The sequence below is a fragment of the Typopeltis vanoorti genome, chromosome 7 (genome assembly GCF_054136105.1).
Source record: "Typopeltis vanoorti isolate ZY-2024b chromosome 7, IOZ_Tvanoo_1.0, whole genome shotgun sequence".
Taxonomy (NCBI): domain Eukaryota; kingdom Metazoa; phylum Arthropoda; class Arachnida; order Uropygi; family Thelyphonidae; genus Typopeltis; species Typopeltis vanoorti.
In genome coordinates, this window is record NC_143555.1 from 108,572,021 (window position 1) to 108,591,283 (window position 19,263).

The window sequence follows — 19,263 nt, forward strand, 5'->3', positions numbered from 1 at the left end:
TAAAATTACGGATAACTTTGATTCATTTAAACGTATGGTGAAAGACTTGCTAAATACACACATGGAACAAATCAACAAAATATTTGAGGAGTATGAACGTTACATACAGTTGAATAACGAGACCTCTGAAGAAGTGTTAGGAACCGTGAGAGAAATAAAGACAAAATTATCGTTAGCGATAGAAACGCAAGAAACACTCCAGCGCGAAAATCAAGAATTGCGGAAAGCAATTTCGCTTCACCCATCTAGCCAGAAATGTTATTCGTTCAAAATGTCAATGAACAGCAGAGAGCTTAGAACTCTCTACTGATCACTGTATTTCAATACATTTAAGCATGTTTTATTGCTATTTAACTCAACTGGTCTAGCTATTATTACATATCCTATTTTTATTCGCTTGCATTATTCCGACTTTGCACTTCAGTTGAAAACACCGATGATCTTTGGCTTGGAAGTCACTAAGAATCTCCTAATCCGTATCGCTGACTGGTTATCAAAGATTTTGAACTGAAGGTTAGTTAGCCCCTCACGTGATGAGGCAGTTTGGTTTTCCTTATAGGACACTCTGGTTTTTCATCGCTGCAAATTGGGTTCTTAGACCAGCATCCCTTAAAAATTGACTGTAGAACTTACTCTATTTCAAACAGTATTTAGAGTCTCAGGGTTGAGAACGACAATATGGCTGGGGTTTCTTTTTCCTCTTCCGTGATGCCTTGAAATGTCACCCTGTTGCTTGAGATAAGCTATTTGTAATGGTTAAGGCAGAGACTTCTTACCGATTTCCAAATTTAGGGCTAAAAAAGCTGCACATACTATTTTTGGATAATCAAATAGTGTTAGTGATTTGTATAATTTTATATTAATATTTATAATTTTAATTCTTAATCATTTGCATCTTAATATAAGATAAGCTGTGGCTATTTTGAAAGAAGCGCGGATTTTCCATCCTGCATACAGGTAGAACGAAAAATGAAAACAATTAAGAGAAAAACGGAATTATTGTAGACAGATGGCGTATTGTGTGGGTGAAGTGAAACACTATTTCCCTCCTCAGTGAGCCCTCGGACTCCATGAAAGCCTCAGTTTATGAAACAGCACATGGGCGTGATGGTGATGCACTTGGTTTGTATGAATGAAATGTCAACTGCGATTGCATGAACACAATAATAGTCCTTATAAGGACTGGCTTAAAGGGGTGAAGCAAGAATGCTTTTCATCTTCCCCGTTATCTGTAGTGGACAGTGTATGAATAAGGTGTTATTGAGCTATTAAAACTCTGACATGGCAGGAGGGTAACAGCAATAGCCGAGCCTCAGTTAGAACTTCATTAGCTACAGGATTGCCATATTTAAAGGTAAGGCGGTCTCTAAAAATTCGGTCGATCCCTAGGCCACTCAATCGTGGGCGAAAGACCGTCCATCTCAGCGTTGCTATACTCAGTGATGGCCTTCCACCCACACGCCACCCCCGAGCCAAACCACTCAAATTACGAAGAAAGCATTCACCGACAAAGCCGCTCAGCGAGCCTGCCGGAGAACCCTTTCTCGGAGACACAAATTGCTCCCTTAAGGCAAAAACTATAAGTGAGCGAACTCAAAACTCTCGTATGTCAGCGCCCCAAGGGGGAGGGGTTAACAGCAACAGCCGAACCTCAGTTAAACTTCATTGGCTACAGCATTGCCATCCAGTAACCTCCAAGGGTATTGATCAACGCCAAGACAATAAAATAACACATCTTGTTTATTTTTATTTTTTTATTTTTTAATAAATACTATTAAAATTCTTATATTCAAAAGCTGTGGGAAGTATTTATTTGAATACATTAAAAATGTATTATGAATTAGCACATATTATACAATACATTTTAATTAAAATTATTTTATTAAATTTATTTATTCAATAAATGTTTTTATTTATGCGATTTTGTGATTCGTTCTCTGAATTGTCTGCAGTAGATAGAACGGTAGATTGTTCTCGGCAAACGAGTTATTCTTATAATTCTATTTTTTTTTGTTAGAATTTAATTTCTAACAAAGTAAACGGCATTATTTGTACTGTATAAGCTTTTTTACAAACTCCCATTTATTTTTCACATCGTTTAGATAATGCTTATTATTTTATTTGATAAAATGATACCATATAATGATCATAAGACAATTTGTTTATTTTATATCTCTAATTATAATCCTTAACTGTAGAAACATAAATATACGCTATAATCCTCCCCCCCCCACACACACACACAGGTACGAGTCAAAACTTTACGACCACCGAACCTGTTTCTGACCATCGAACATGCCGAAACAATCCTCATTCGCCCCGGTTTGGGAAATAATTCTCTTGGCACCGCTGAGTCATGTCATCTCCTTTGAATACAGCTTGGCTGCTCATTCCTATGTGAGAATTGTTTCGGAGCAAGCATTGCACTAAATGGCGACAATGTGGGTCAATGGTTCGAAAAGCATACCATGCATTCTGTCATCCCCTGATTTGAATCTTATCGAATATTCGTAGGATCATGAGGAAACGCACCATCTGCCGGCAGACTGACGATTCGTTCGCTCGAAAGGCGATATTCTGTCTAGATGGCCCCAAATATATATATATATATATATATATATATATTCATCATCATCAAATCACCGTGGATTGATGATATCATCAATCCACGGTGATTTAAGTCGACGTCGTGGTCATTTTCCCTCTCGTGGAATCCAATCCAGTACTTCTTTGATCCATCGTTGATTTTGTTTTCGAGCAATATGCCCAGCCAATTGCCACTTCAGATGTTTCACTCTTCCTATGACGTCAGAGACTTTCGTTTGGTTTTTTTATGCACGTATTCCTTTCGTGATCCAGTCTTGTAATACCAAGCATACTTCTTTCCATACTTTAACTTGCGTATTTTTCCATATAGGAAAAATACGCAAGTTAAAAACGTTTCTCTTCAGCCTTAATGGTAGTTGGCTTTTGAAAATTCAATATAATATTCCAAATGCTCTCCACCGAAGCATCCTGTGTTTCTTAATTTTGTCCATGATATTTTGTTCCATTGATATCTGTTGTCCTAAGTATATGTAATTATATACTTGTTTAATTTCCTCATTATTGGAGAAATTAAGCAAGTTTCAACAAATTTCCTCATTTCCTAAAAACAATTTCCTCATTATTGATTTTTATTATTTCTGGTTGGACAGCGCTATTGAAAATAACTTGGATCTTCTTTTGGGTTATCGTTTGGTCAGCTGTTTTGAGAGCACTTTGAAGTTCTTGGATACCAGTCTGTAATTCATGCGCAGTTGAAGTAAAGATAAGTGTTTTGTCTGCAAAGCGTAAATGGCTTAAATATCTTCCATTTATTTAATAAGAAAAGCCAAACGGCTATTTTTCTGGCGAAGTTGATAAATTAAGGGGATATCCCTTATTGTTTTTCAGCCAATATGCGAAACTCTAAAATCGAAGACTACGATCTAAGCGTTTCATGCCGACGAAACTATCGGCGGATCCAAGCGTAAGTGACCACTTCGTAGTGCCACACCAAGGCGACTCGATGCAAAGGTGGAGCAAGCTCCCTTACTATTCTTGATATTTTCTCATAATGTAAAAACACACAGCTCCTAGGAGATGTAATACTGTATTACATTATGAGGAGAGGCCACTACCCAGACGGGTTTCAACCTTTTTTGAGGTCTCATCACTGAGTAGCTAGACCTAGAATATCAGAGTTTTAATTGAAAAAACTTACATACTTTCGATATACGAATGCCAGTAAGGTGTGCCACTATATCTTCCATTTATCTGCAGACCTTTCCTTTCCCGATGAAGAAGTTGGAATATTTTTTCTAGGAACGCTGTGAATAATTATGGAGATAGCGTGTCACCCTTTCTACCTTCTGTATTTCCAGAGTATAGATGTTTCCATTGAAATGAGTTGCTGCTGTGGCAATGGTGTATGCTGATTTAGATATATATATATATATGTCAGTACGTACACCCCCCCACGCACACACATATATATATATATATTAGGATAACCAAGTCATTTTATAAACTTGGTTATTTTAACTCCTAATCCCAAGTATGCAAACAATTACGTTTGCGCCTGAAACAAAGTTCAATCTATAGATGTTACAACACCAGGGCAACTCATTGTAAAGGTGGTAGATTTCTGATCATTATTCTTAGTCTTTTCCCATAATGTAAAGCACATTTCACTAGAAGATGTATACCGTAATGCATTATGGGTGTGATCATAATGTGCTTTACATTATGGGAAAATGCTAAGAATAGCGATCAGACCTTTACCCACCTTTACAACGAGTTTCCCTGGTGTTGTAACATCTTTAGACTTGAACTTTGTTTTCAGTCGCAAACTTAATTGTTTGCATAGTTGGGATTAGGAGTTAAAATAAACAAGTTTATAAAATAACTTGGTAATCCTAATATACAATATCCCCAAGGTAAAAAAAAGTATTATATATATATATATATATATATATAATGCGTTAGCAGAGCTATTCTCAGTCACCTAAACAGAATGAGCGAGGAAAGATTAGCGAAACAAGTGTTCTCTGCTAGGTTGGCAGCAAAACGACCCAGAGGAAGACAAAGATATAGGTGGATTGATATGGTACAAAGAAATATACGCCTTAGACGATAGAAATATAAGATCTGGTAATGTTGGAGTCTTGACAAGTAACAGACTGATTTGCAGGAGAATTGTAGATAGGACGTTAGTAATGATGCAAATTTTTCACGTAGTACTATCATATCCTGTACACCCCTTGTGGGTACACGGCAGGAATTTGATGATGATCATGATTATATATATTATCTTATATATATCAAATTATATATATGTATATATATATAAGATAATAAAATCTATTCTGTTTTTATTAAGGATTAAGGATTATTCTCTCATTTCTAAATGCTATTGTGAACGGAGAACCTGTGGAAGAAGTAAAATATTTCAGCTACTTGGCATGATTTTTAGTGAAGATGGTAAATTAAACATAGAAATAGACAACAGAAGCAACAAAGCTGGTATGGTAGGATGTCGATTGAATAAATTAATATGGAATAAAAGAGAAATTAGTCGGAACATAAAATTAGCTGTATACAACACAGTGTTCAAACCAGTTTTAACTTATGGATCTGAAAACTGGTAGCAAAACACTTGACCAAAGACTAGAGGCCGCAGATATGAGAGTCCTGAGAAAGATTAGAGGCGTGAACAGATGGGGCATTAATGGCAATATCATATTAAAAACGAGGATATTAGGAAAGAAATTGACATTGTCAACATCCAGGAATGCGTTAGCAGAGCTAATCTCAGGTGGTATGGTCACTTGAACAGAATGGGCGAGGAAAGATTAGCAAAACAATTGTTCTCTTCGAGGTTGAAAGGAAAACGACCAGGGAAAGGCTAAGATATAGGTGGATTGATACGATACAAAGTACCTTAGACGATAGAAATATAAAATCTGATATTGCTGGAGTCTTGACAAATAACAGACTGATTTGGAGGAAAATTGTAGCAAAGAAGTTAGTAATGATGTAAATTTTCATGTAGTATTATCATACCCTGTTCACCCCTTTGGGGTACATGGCAGGAATTTGATAATGTTGATGACTTTTAATTTTCTTTTTATAATTAAATCACTTCCCACACTATTTCAGACAACATATCCTGTTACCATTAGGTACCAAGACGTTGCAGACCTTCTTTGCCAGTCTCTTCATCGGTTGCCGTTAAATTTAGTGCTAGTATTGACCCCACTATCTCTGATTAGCTTTCTGAAATACATAAATAGAATTATATTTTATTTTGTATATATTTATATTCATGAATCACATGACGTGGAGGTTCATCCTAATGAGAAAGAGAATTTGTAGTTAATAATTTTGGAACTCTATAACAATATTGTTCATTTCATTTCATTTCGTGATTCAACGGCCGTGAGCCCTTTTACGGAAAAGTACGGCACCACCTCAATTCCTACGCCCCTATTTTTATCCGGCTCGGAACCGGCATAGCTGACAATTCAGACCTATGGCTTGAAGGATTGTCTTAAGTATTCCTGACTGCATCCGTTTGTGTTCACGGGGCCGGTTTGCCTGTTTGCGGGATGAAAAACCCCACATAAACTGCGGAAAAACCCTGCTGTCCACGCCCAAGACCGGCGAACTCCACTATGGCTGAGGAAGATCCTTAAGCACCTCACGTATTCGACGGGAATCGAACCTAGGACACTCCTTCCCCAGGCATATGGTTGCAAAGCCACAGCCACTAGGCTAACCTGTGGACCATACTGTTGCAAAAGGGTGAAGGGTTAACGCTTTTTATTCCCGTTGTCCGAATCTGAGGCAACCTTGGTAGAAATAATTTATGAACATTTAGCACGCCCTGTTGAGGGCTGAAGGATTAAGCGATATCATTGGAAGGTAGAATGGCTGTACGTCTGTTGTGTTTGTTTGGGTCATATTCGTTGTAGTCTACAGCTTGTTGGATCAGTTAATTAGGGTGCGAGGCCACATTCGAAAAGAACTTTACTGCTAGAGAGAGAGAGAGAGAGAGAGAGAGAGAGAGAAGGAATGAGGAGATACATGGAATGTTGGTATCACGATGAATCTTTTCTTTTCTGATGAGCCATGGAGCATCTAATATCATCCGTAAGTACTTGTTTTACACTCGTTGTAATTTTAGTATGTTAACTTTGGAGGTGTGGCTCTAAGCTCGTGAGGCATAGGTAATTATAAGACGTATCACCCTCTGATAGAGTAATAGTTTGTTCTTTGTATTCAATGGTGAATACAATAGAGTTGAGCGATAGTTTTGGATACTACTACACAAAAGAGCAATCTTTTGTCTAGTAATACCCAGAGGTAAATGGTTTCTATTTACCAAGGGGTATCTGATACCAAATAGAATAACATCCTCCTCCTTTGAGAGATGTTATCCTTCTGGTGAAGAGCAGGGGGGCGGCTCGTGTATAGGCACTGCAGAACTGCAGTACCCCCAATTTTTCTCGATACATAAATATATTTATTAATTTATTTATATTTGCTTGTAATATTTAATTTTATCATCAACAATCCTATACAATTCCCTTATTTTGAATAAAAAATATAATAAAAATCCATCGTATAGCACTTAGGAGGGCGAAGAACGCTAGCAGCACTGTACTTACCACAGTGTCATATTGCTTCGAGCACAACCATATGCGCATCATAGTGACATGCGAGACATTAGCGTAATGTGGCACTGTCCGTCGTGCAGTTCCAATGTTATTTATATGCAGTTTCCGTCAGTAGTAGAGTGTACGTAGTTCTAATCGTGTTTACTCTGTCTCTTTAAATATTTGGACATTACAATTAAAGGATTTAATTGTAATTTCCAAAATTGTAAATCCATTCCTTTAATTACAATTAAAGAAATGGATTTTATTTTTAAGTAATTTTGAATTATATTAAACTATATAATTTTATCGATAATAAACAACATTTTTTATGAAATAAAACAAGAACAATATATTTTATTTTTAACTAAATTTTAATTATACTACATTAAACATGTGTTTAATTTAGTTTTTTAATAAATAAATAAAAAAAGGCAGTACCACCGCCTATGTAATTCAGTCTGTAATTTCTGTTGAGCAGGTATTCTTTCAATTTCAGATTGTCCTCCGGTTGTTAGTGAGTTTCGTTTATTAGAATAATATCTGGATTGTATCTTAGTGAAAATTCTTGAAGTTCGATAGTTTGTTTGAGAGGCCGTTAGCATTCCATGCGGCAATTACAAGGGACTTTGGCAGAAATTTATTTCTAATCAAAAGTGAGTGATTTTAGGATAGAGTGAGTTTCTAGAAGGAATATTTTTGTAGAGGTTAGTGATGGTTTGATTTACTGAAATCTTGAAGCATGGTAGCGAGAGAGGCGATAATTACCACAGTCAGGTTAGGATGTGTTTGATTCTGGCATGCTTCTTTCATGGGGCGCGCCGCTGCGGCGTACGTTTTGTTAATTTGATGTGTGTCTTCTTGATTTTTATCTTAAGTTGCGTGCGAGATTGAGAGGAAGATTGATTAGGTTTTACTGCAATCTCTGTTTTGGATAGTAGCTACATCCTTTGTAATTCGCAGTGTACCAACTACAAGGGCCGTTGTAGTTGGTACACCTGGCCGGTGTTGTTCTAGGCTTGGCACAGGTGTAGTGGGGTTGTTCTCTCCACATGTCAAACACATGTAATCAGCTCTACATAATTTCTGAGCATGGGCATATTTCTAACGACTGTGGCTTTGCCCTGCTGTTGTTCTTTTTCTTAAAGGTTCAAGCTGTATCCTAAGTCCAGAAATCGATGTTAAGCCATAAATATTTTATGGGAGTTTTGAATTTCCATCAAAACTAGCGGCATCGATCTCTTGTCAGCTCTAAACATTCTGCTCACTTTGACCAGAGGCAAATCGCGACAACCGATATCTGTTGCTATCTCTTCAGTGGTGATATCCTCCGGGAGAATGTATGTGTGGTATTGGAGGTTAAGGATGTCCATTATTTTGATTAAATAATGATAGTCTCCTACAGTGGTGAGTTGAATCTTTACTCCTCGTCTGTAGTTTTAGCCGACGAGTAGGGAATATATCTTTCATGATCGATATGACATTGTCCATTTGCTTTTTTCTCTTAGGATGATTGGAGGAAGCTTTCTTTAATAGTGGTTGAAGGGTCTGTATTACATCATCCGTTTTGTCATTTCTGCGTAGCTCTTCAGTTGTGCGTTTTTTACGCGCATGTGCTTCTTGAAATTCAGTAGGGAGAGAAACCATCAAATCTCTCTTTTTCTCCTCTGCTCCCATGTCATTATTTTCTAGGTCACTATATGTCACTTAATACATATTTAAGTATCTTGGCCACTCGACTTCAAATTTCTTTAATAGTTTTTTAAGGAGATCTACTGCAAGGCTTTTGTCCAACGTTTAAATTAAGTCATCAGTATCAAGATTTTCCATAGTTTAAGTAAGCAACTTGCCTGCTGAACAACAACGTCTTCCTACAAACACTAGAGTTAAATTACCCAGAGAATTCCAGACGGACGATACAATTCGGTAAGATCACACCATAATCACAATTCATCGCTTAAAAGTATCACTGAAATCCACTTTAGATTCTTCAATTCTTTCGTAATTCGTAGTCCTTATAAGGATAAGGACTGACTTAAATTTTCATCTTTCCCGTTATCTGTAGAGGACAGTGTAGGGATAATCTGTTATTGACTATTAAAGCTCTGATCATGGGCAAACAATTACCCCCCATATTAATCACCGAATGTCACTGTCGATTCTCCTACATTCTACAATCCTTTTGGAACTGAGTTCTTTGTACCAATTATAAAATATCTATTCAATTTCTAAATAGGTGTATTATATCTATGACAAAAGTTTAATAAAAATTTTAATTATTAAAATCATTTAAATTTTAAAAATTCTTATTTTAAATTTATTTACGATTTGCTTTAAAATTTGTTGAAAAATATTTAAAACACAAATATTTTTATCACATATTCCAAACACACATTTAAAACATACATATATAGTTTATGTTTTCTTCATGAATTAATGTAAGTTTAGTGTACATTTTGAATTATTTCTTACCAGTTTTTATCACACGTTTCCTAAGAAATCTCTTCCGAACATTTTTAGTGATAAAAATATATAACTTTGAATCTTACAAAAACAACTCTTATTCAGTAAAAAAGCTTGTTTCGTGTAAAATGAAACAAGCTGATAATCAATAAATTCAACTATTGAATACAATATTAAAATATACTAGTCTGGACGTGTTTTTGATTACGTCATTATAGTTGTCATTAAAAGTGTCATTCCCTTGAAAACTTCGTTTGCCATCATTGGTGTTATATTATTCTTATATCGTGTTTCGCCATATTTCTTTCTCTGAATATGTCACTGACTTATGTTTTTCCAATATTATTATGAGTAAGAAATTAATAATGTGAGTATTATTATTTTTTTCCCGATCCTGTACATTTTCTCCGAAGTATAGTTATATTTTCTCTCCTTATTTGTAAAATTTCACTCTATTGTATTTCCCAACTCTGTTCAGTCAGAATGGGCTCTTGTAAAAGCGTATTTTATTCTTTAACAGACTTCTGACGTTGCGCCTTCTTAAATGGTTCCATTCGCCTTAAAGATAGTCTTGAAAATGTAAGCCATCCATCTCATCGAAATCCTTCCATCAAATTCACCTTGCTGAGATTATATTTTAATCAAAATAAATGGTTTACTTTTATACGTTTTCAGACAATTTTTTTTTTCCGACAAAGTGTTTTTACCACCATTCCTGATTCATAATCTGCAGTTTGATTTAGCCTCTGCCATACCATAGCAATAGTCTACCACATATATTTTGGAGATATTATCCTGAATCCTCACCCCTCTCTTGACCCCAAATCCATTCAAATGCAAGCCGTCCATTGTATCGAAATCCTTCCATCAAATTCACTCCACACATTCACAAAAGCCAGATCATTCCTCACCGCTATGGCTTTCAAAGTGAGGTCGACTCCACAAATGTAAAACTACTTCTTCCTAATAAGAAAAAAAAGTTGTCTAAACATATGACAGTAAAACACTCATTTTGTTGAAAATATAATCTAATCTAATCTAATCCGAGCAGAAATGACTAGATAGATATAATTCCGTGTATCAAAAAGTAACAATTATTGAATCTTCTAGGTGTATATTTGAAGAAAGATTTTGTAAAATTAAATTTGGTGTGAAGTAAATATTATTTTTTATAAAATAATATAAAGACATCTCTAAGTACGTAAATATATTTTAGTCCTACGAATAATTTAATAATAGTTTTATAAACAGTTTTTTGTTTAAAATGGAATTTAGATTTTTATCTTTATTAAAGTAATTTTATAAACGAAAATACCGTAAATATTAACCATGGCAATAATAGAAAAGGAGAACATTAAAAATATTATAAAAACCAGTACAACGAAGAATAAAAATCTGTAAACGCTGATATACGGATAAAACAATAAAAACAAGGAAACAAATCTGGACTAGATTGTAGTTGAAGCTGCCAAGAGAAGAGACTGCATACACACCTCGCTTAAAATGATTTTAACCAAAGGGAAAAAAAATTGGAAGATTTCATTTGGATACTGTTTGTTATGGTATAATAGAGCGAATATGGGATAATAGAGAGATGAAAGGAGTCAAAGATGTGTGGATCAGTAGTGTTTCGAGAGGGTTAAGATATGCTTCCGTCAGGAAATAATGGGCAGACCGGACGCGGAAGTGAACATCTTTATGATTAGAACTGAGAGTGCGTATATCCTCGAATATATGCATATTTTCGAATATACATGAATTGCAAGAGATTTCAAAAGAGAGAGAGAGAGAGAGAGAGAGACGAAACTAGATTATGTGCGGAGGAAATGGAAAGAATCTATGTTCTTTCCACTTAGTCGTAAGAACGATTAATCAACAGTTTTCATGATGAAAAGGTGAATGCGTATTTGTCAGGTTCAGACTTGATAAATATATTCAAGGAGGTCTGAAAAGGAAGCGTCATAAAGGAAGTACACAAAAAATAGAAAAAAATATATGGATTTAACTTCTTAAGGCTGCGCACAAATGCCTGGAGTATCAGGAACAATGGGGTAGAAGTTGCATCTTTAATACGGTGGAGCCAAACATTGTTAGCATTAATCAGAAATGATACACAAATGCAGATATATTAACTGTTATTAAGTGTAAATGGATACGACATCTTATTAAGGAAGAAATTCTTTGGGGGCAAAAGATAATGTGGAAAAATACCCCAGGCATAAGAATGATGAATACTATCATGAATACAAAGAATACTATCCTTGTGTTGCAAGTAACAAAAAACTAGTGTGAAAGAATAACTCCCCTCAGTTCGGATGGTGTGCAGGTGGCGGATGCAGAAAAAATTGATCAACTAAACAGTATCATTTTGATAAATGGTTTCAATCTGGTGTACGCAACATTCACCTCAGAGCTACCTCTACACTGAAGGATGTAATTCAAGTATATATGAGGAGCAGGTATTAAATCTTTTCCATAAATGGAATACGAACTTGGCAATAGGGATTGATGGAATATATGAGCACGAATGTTCATCTGGCTGCATCATTTGAATCTCAGCACAAGAGAACATATGATATTCCTATTGTCCCAGGACAGTAGATTGAAAGAATGTGATAATGTAGAATTCTTTATATGGACATTTACAACTGAAGATGAGTTGGCTTATCGGATAAGGGGGTAGCATGGGTTTATGTTCCCAAACACGGGTTTTTCATCGCGCGTACAGGCAAATAGACCATGAATACACACAATATAATGAGAAAAATACTGATGTAGGTGGTGGTGTTGTGATGGACGGTATTGATGGTAACAGGAGTGTCGTTGTGTTTCGTGGGAGAATTACGTAATAAGGAAGATGGTGCGATATGTGTGTAGTACAGTAAAGTGCCCTCCTACCGACAGTCCTTGGACACCTTGATAGTGTTCCGTAATAATAATAATAATAATAATAATAATAATAATTCATTTGCACAAGATATATTTCATGGCAAAGAGAAAAAAAATGACCTCACTCTCCAAGGTCAAAAAGGACATTTACTCAGTTTGATGAATCTCTCCCAAGCGAATTAAAGATGCGAGCTCAAACCCTGAAGGGAGGTGCAACTCTGATAAAAGAACTGGGAAAACGATCACGGAAACTTCTACTAAAACTATAACTATATCTACCACTCAAATGTATACAATAAAACTCGCTTCATTGAATGTCCGTACATTACAGAGGATTAGATTTGTAGAACTACAAGGAGCCCTGGAAATAAATCAACTGGGACTTTGAAAGGTGAGACGTGATATCCAAAAATTTATCGAAAGAAAGAGACAATGGCGTTCTATTTTACCATAATCAAAGCGAAATGGACTTTATGAAGTCGGTTTCTTAATTAAGAGCTAATAGAAAAGCATTTCGCAGAATTTAAAAGCTATACAAGCAGAATTGCCTCCTTGAAGTTAGAATTAGGAAAAAACAAATCACTAACAATAATGCAGGTTTATGTTCCCACCGCAAGATATGATCAGGGAAAAATAAAAGGAGTTATATGATGAACGTACACTAGCAATAACATCACACAACTCCCAGGTTATTATAATGAGAGACTTTAATGCCCAGGTAGGCACTAAGCAACAAAAAGCAGATTTAGTTCTTGGAAACCATGGCAGCCAGAAAAGGAACGACAGCGGAAGGCGACTCCTACGATTCGCCTTTAATTGGAAATTCCTTCTTTAGGAAAAGAGAATAAAAAAGATGAACATGGATTTCACGGCACGGAAAAGCAATAAATGAAATAGACTATGTATTATTAAAGATTCACTTAATCTATGTAACTGTGAAGTTCTCATCAATTTCAACTTTAATTCAGATCATGGATTAAAAAGAGGAACCTTCTGGTTCCAAAAAAACAAAACACAGGAATAACTGGTTCAGAAACAGACAACCAGTAGTTCAAGATCTACAAAGAAACCAGAAGAAATTTAAAGACAACTTAAAGCAAATATTAACAACTCAAAAATCAACCAGGTTAAACAATACTAGAAAGCTATGGAAATTGACTATTTGGGAAATATTGATCAAGTATCTAAGAACAACTTTTTAATATTAACTAGTTTCACCAACTTAGGCTGTCGGTATCTTCAGGGTACAGAACTGATGATAGGCACCAAAGTTAACAAAACATGTTCCAGACTAGACATCAACCGAATTCTAATTATAAATTACAAAACAAAACTGAACGTGTGCAATACACATGTAGCGTGTACATGATTTCACTTGTTGTTGTTGTTTAGGAGCGTTCTATAGTTTGCACTAAACATGCAAGAAATGAATTTTAGTGAACTTAAAGAAAGAATGGAGATCTTAAGAGTTTTCAGATTGTTTCTTCAGGTTTAAAGGTCACTCTTATTCTATGCAGTTTGAGGAGTTTAGCAATCTTGTTAGAGGTTGTCCCCACGTATGGAATGACGATTGTGGAAATATATTGAGTGTCGTCTCGTTGTCTTTGTGGTGGATCAGAGAAAAGAATCTTGTTAACGAGTCTCCGGGGGTAGCCATTCATGTTGAGGTTGTTAGATATCAGTGTCAATTCGTCTTGGAGGTCTTTTTGATCTGTTGTAATTAGGACTGCTCTCTTCTTTAAGCATGTGTACAATACTGAGTTTTTGAGAAAGTGGTGGGAGGGGCTGACGTGTAAATAACGTCCTGTATTCGTTGGTTTTCTTCTTTGTGTGGTCAAGAAAAAATCACGTTTATTAATACTACAAAGCTTTGCGATAATGCAGAGGAAGTACTGAAGCAAGAATACCAACCATTAAGTAGCAACAAGAGAACTAAAAAGTCCAAAATAACTGATAACACCGAAAACTTAATAAAACGAAGAAAATTAGTAAAGAAAACAAAAGCTTCCAATTAATACAAAAGCAAATAGAGTTTGTTGAACTAAACAAATTAGTCAAAAGAAAAATTAGAAAAGATTTAAGGAAATTTGGTGTGAATAAAATCAAACAAACCCTAGAACATCTTTAAAAACAGCAAAAATGGCCAAAAATGGCAAATCATGGATCCCTTCTTTAGTAGATGAATTTACTCATAAAACAAATAACAGATCAGAAATTCTCTAAATAGCAACAAAATTCTACCAAGAATTATATCGAAGTAATCAAGAAAATGATCTAAGAGACAACCAAACAAATAGAAAGTGTGATGATGGCATCTTGAAAATCATCGGAGGAGAAATAGAACAGGCCGTCAAACAAATGAAAAATGGCAAAGCACAAGGCGGTATTCAAGTTCTAAATTCTTCAATCAGATTAGACTCGTGGACTATTACCAGAACTTCTCAAACAATACAATGGCATCCTACACAGGGGCAGTACCGCGGCAGTTTTTAAATTCAGAAATAATACTACTTTATAAGAAGGGTGGTAGCTTACACATAAGCAACTACAGGCCCATAAGTCTCGTTTCACATAATTATACAATATTTTTTAGGATTGTCCAAAATAGTATTACAACCAACTAGATCAGAAATAACCCTATGAATAAGCAGGATTTAGAAAAAGTGTTTCAACACTTGATCATCATTATAATTATTGAAATTATGGAGTTTAAAAGAGTGGATGAAGGGAGCACTACCAATCCGCCTAAAATGCAAACTGTATAATATGCTAATACTACCCATTGTAACCTGAATGGTAGTATGAATTTGGATCACAAACATGGTCACTAACAACTGAACAAGCGATCATGCTAAGAACATGCCGAAGAGTGATGGAAAGAAGTATATCAAACTTCAAAAGGATAGAAAAAATAAGAGCTCTAGAAATAAGACAAACAACAAAAGTCACTGACGTCATAAGAACAATAAAATCCCTAAAATGGAAATGGACAGGACACTTGATGAGAAAACAAGATGATAAACGGGATAAACTGACCACTTACTGGATACCTGGAGAGTGAAAGAGACAGAAGACCATGTGTCTTCTGTGAAAGAGAGAGTGAAAGAGAGAGACAGAAGACCAGGTGGACAGATGAACTGTGGACAGTTCATCTGTCCACCTAGTCTTCTGTCTACCTCTAGCAGCAGGACTAACCTGGTCGAGAACAGCCCAAAATAGAGCCGAATGGAATAACATGGGGGATGGTTTTGCCCAGCAGTGGGATTATACAGGCTGAGAACAACAAGAATTGCACAAGGGTGGTACAAATATTGATCTGCGTCTAATAAATGACATATCAGGATCTCTGGAGCGGTGGTGAAGATTTTGAAAAGGTTGGCGAAACCACATACTGACCCAGGTTGACGGAGATTTTTTTTTCTGCAATGAACGGGCTGGGTTTACTAGGGGAAGGTCCTGTTTAAGGAATTTTCTCGCATTACATAGCAATATCGCAGTTGAGTTTGGCAAGGTGAATGGTTATCCAATAAAAATTTTTGACTTTTTATAGATTTTTCCAGGACTAAGCATTTGATGGCTGTCGCATAAGCGGACGATATGGAACTGGAATAAAAATTACCATTTTGGATAAGAGCCTCCAAGATTTAAGGTGACCACCGGTGTACTTCAGGAATGAGTCCTTAGTCCAATTCTATTCACTCAAGAAAAAAAGGATATTAATAATATCCTTTTTTTTCTTGATATGCAAAATGAGATTCAACTCTTTTCTCACAAATTAAACTGATAAATTTTTAAATTTATCAATTCGTGGATTAGGCCTACCGGGGATAGCACGTTAAAAAAACGCGCCTGGTGCTCTACCCCTGAGGTGGTGTGGAAAAGAGTACACCTTTATCAGTTTTTGTTCTGTCAATTTTCATTAAAACAGCGATATCGACATTGTTCAGAGATGCTTTTTTGGTCCGTATATTCTTGTTTGATTCATGCATGTTCATCAACATAATTAAATACCTAGCTTGACTCCAATTAACAGCTACACTTTGCATCATACTGCAAAGCGAGTTTCGTTTAGAAACAGTAGCTGATTATTATACATTAACATGAATCCCCCATTTGTGATATTGTTTAGTCATTTGAAGAAACTATTTAATATTTAGCGTAGTGATGGAATATTTTACACCAGAAAAAAAAAAAAAAAAAGAAGATTTCGTCCTTGTCGGACATCTAAATCGTGTGCTGTGTTATTGGTTATAGGAATATCATCATGCTGATTCGAAGACACGAAGTATACAACGGGATTTGAAATAGGATTAGTTTGAGCAGGGTATCTTGGGAGAGGCCTTTTAAAAAAGAAAAGTTCAGCGGGTTTCAGAGGTGAACGTAGACTCTAATACCAAACAATATTCAAGAAAAAATGAAAGAGTTTGAAAAGAATAGATGGCACAGTATAGCACAGTACACGTGTCAATACGGCCCAATGGAAATAGCATTTTTTTTTTTTTTTTGCAATACGAGTTTTAATTCTGCACCTCAAAGAAAAAAAAAACGTCATAATTTTTTCTCTATTTCTTAAACTTATTTTATATTTTCCATTGCAGGATATCCTTACAAGGTATGAAAGCCGTAGGAATTCGAATGCTTTATGAAGTGCATATATTCAATAACTGTTAATCACTGTGAAAATATATTTTCAAAATAATAATTAGGGAGTTCATGTCTCTCATCATCGACCTTTAGAATATAAAAGAGTGATAAGGGTCACAAGTAGTGAGAGTGGAAGAGATGAAATGGTAGAGTATGATAACAGGAGGTTAAAAAAAGGCCTCACTCGACTAATTTAACTATGGAAAGGTTGGGGCTTAAAAGGTCCTTAGACATCACTCTCATCACACCTGTCGTAAAAAAAGCTAAAAACATAAATTATCCAAAATAAATAAACAAAAGAGACGAAATGATCACCAAGACATAATGCAATAACCATTGATGAGAGCAATGGTCGGCAACCTTTTAAGTTGAAGGGCGCAATACTGCGGGCGTGATGACGCTCTCGAGCGCCGAGTTGCCGAATCCTGCTGATTTAAATAATTAAACTTAAAATTACAATGGGCATGAATGGTTTTGAAATGTCTTTCTACATTATTTTTTTAGAAATTGCCACACTGTTATTGCACAATAAACAAATACATTTGTCATTATGATTGATAAAGCAAGGCGCTCGCATATGATCTGACAGATGCATGCTAATTGCTAACATGAATATTATTTTTGTATTAATTTTTTATTTTTATTTTTTATGGTGTTTTATATTCATTCATATGTGACAAAAATATGTTGTAAAAGCGACGTAAATAGAATAATGTTAAAATATGAAAACTCATTTTTCTTAAAAACAACTAATCGTAGAATTTCTAAGCCTGAAATGAGAGAAAAAATGCCTGTGTCATGAGCCCTCCGTAATTTTCGAATTTTATATTGCGCTATTCATATTAAAAAGGGTTGCTGACCTCTGCAAGATGTGCTTTACATTTATGGAAAATACTAAGGAAAGAGGTCTGTAGCTTGCTCCACCTTTACTACAAGTTGCCCATAAGGCACTATTTATGCTTGCATCCGCCGAATATATTTCTATATATTCGGCGGATGGAATATATATATATATACATAATAACTTTTAGTTTCTATATATTCGGCTATGAAATAACGTTGGATTCAATATTCACTTAATTTGTACCATCATGTATTATATTTGCAGTGTTTTTTCTTTATGTTCTCTCTCATTTTAGCACTTACTAGTAATGAATGTATCTCTCAGATATACTGCGATCTACGCTGCAAAATTACCACTGCGAACTCCAAAGCAGTTTACAATAATTTCTCTGAGGGCACACTAAAAATTCACTGCGGGCGCCATGTCGCCCTCGGGAACTGCGATGCCGACCTCTGGATTAGAGAACCATATGAACAGAAAAATGGGGGAAGAAGCGGATCCGAGTGGTACAACTGTCAAGGAGCTCATAAACCGCCTCGGTGTTGGCCTTCGCAGCTCGGGTTTAATCAGTCAATCCCCTCCTATCTGTGAACTACAAAACCAAAAAATAATTTTATGAAAAAAGACAAGGTTTAATTTGCCCCTGTGTCATGAAACAGATAATAATTGGTTTGCATCATTTGTTGAAGAACCTTCCATCCCCTAGCAGGTATCTCTCGTGAACCAAGAATCTAGGCAAGTAAAAGTAGAACCCACTGACCACTTTCGCGTATACTCTATTTTCGTCCCGTATCTGGGATTTTTTTCTCTTTCCAGATATGGTATTTCAGCACGTTTATTAGGAAAATTAAGAATTTCTACGTTTTTCTAACAGGTGGCGGGAACTGTAAATGCATTACCTCCGCAAAGGTCAGCATTAGAATGCCTATTACAATACTGAGTCCAAACCAGATACGCTGAGCGTGGAGACAGTAGCAGTGTGCTTCATTGGTTACTGTCATTTCTTTGTCATTACGGATTATTATTGTGACGTCATCAGCATATGCTGATAGTGTTATTTTTTGATGTGGCTCTATTATTCTAGTTCATTTAGAGATGATGGTGACGTATACTCTTTTTAAGAAGGGTTCTATGGCCAGTGTGTATAACTGTCCAGAGAGAGGAAATCCTAGTTTGACCACTTTGGAGTATGGCAAAGTGCGGGTGAGCCTGGTGTTAATTTTTAAAAAGAAGAGTGCATCT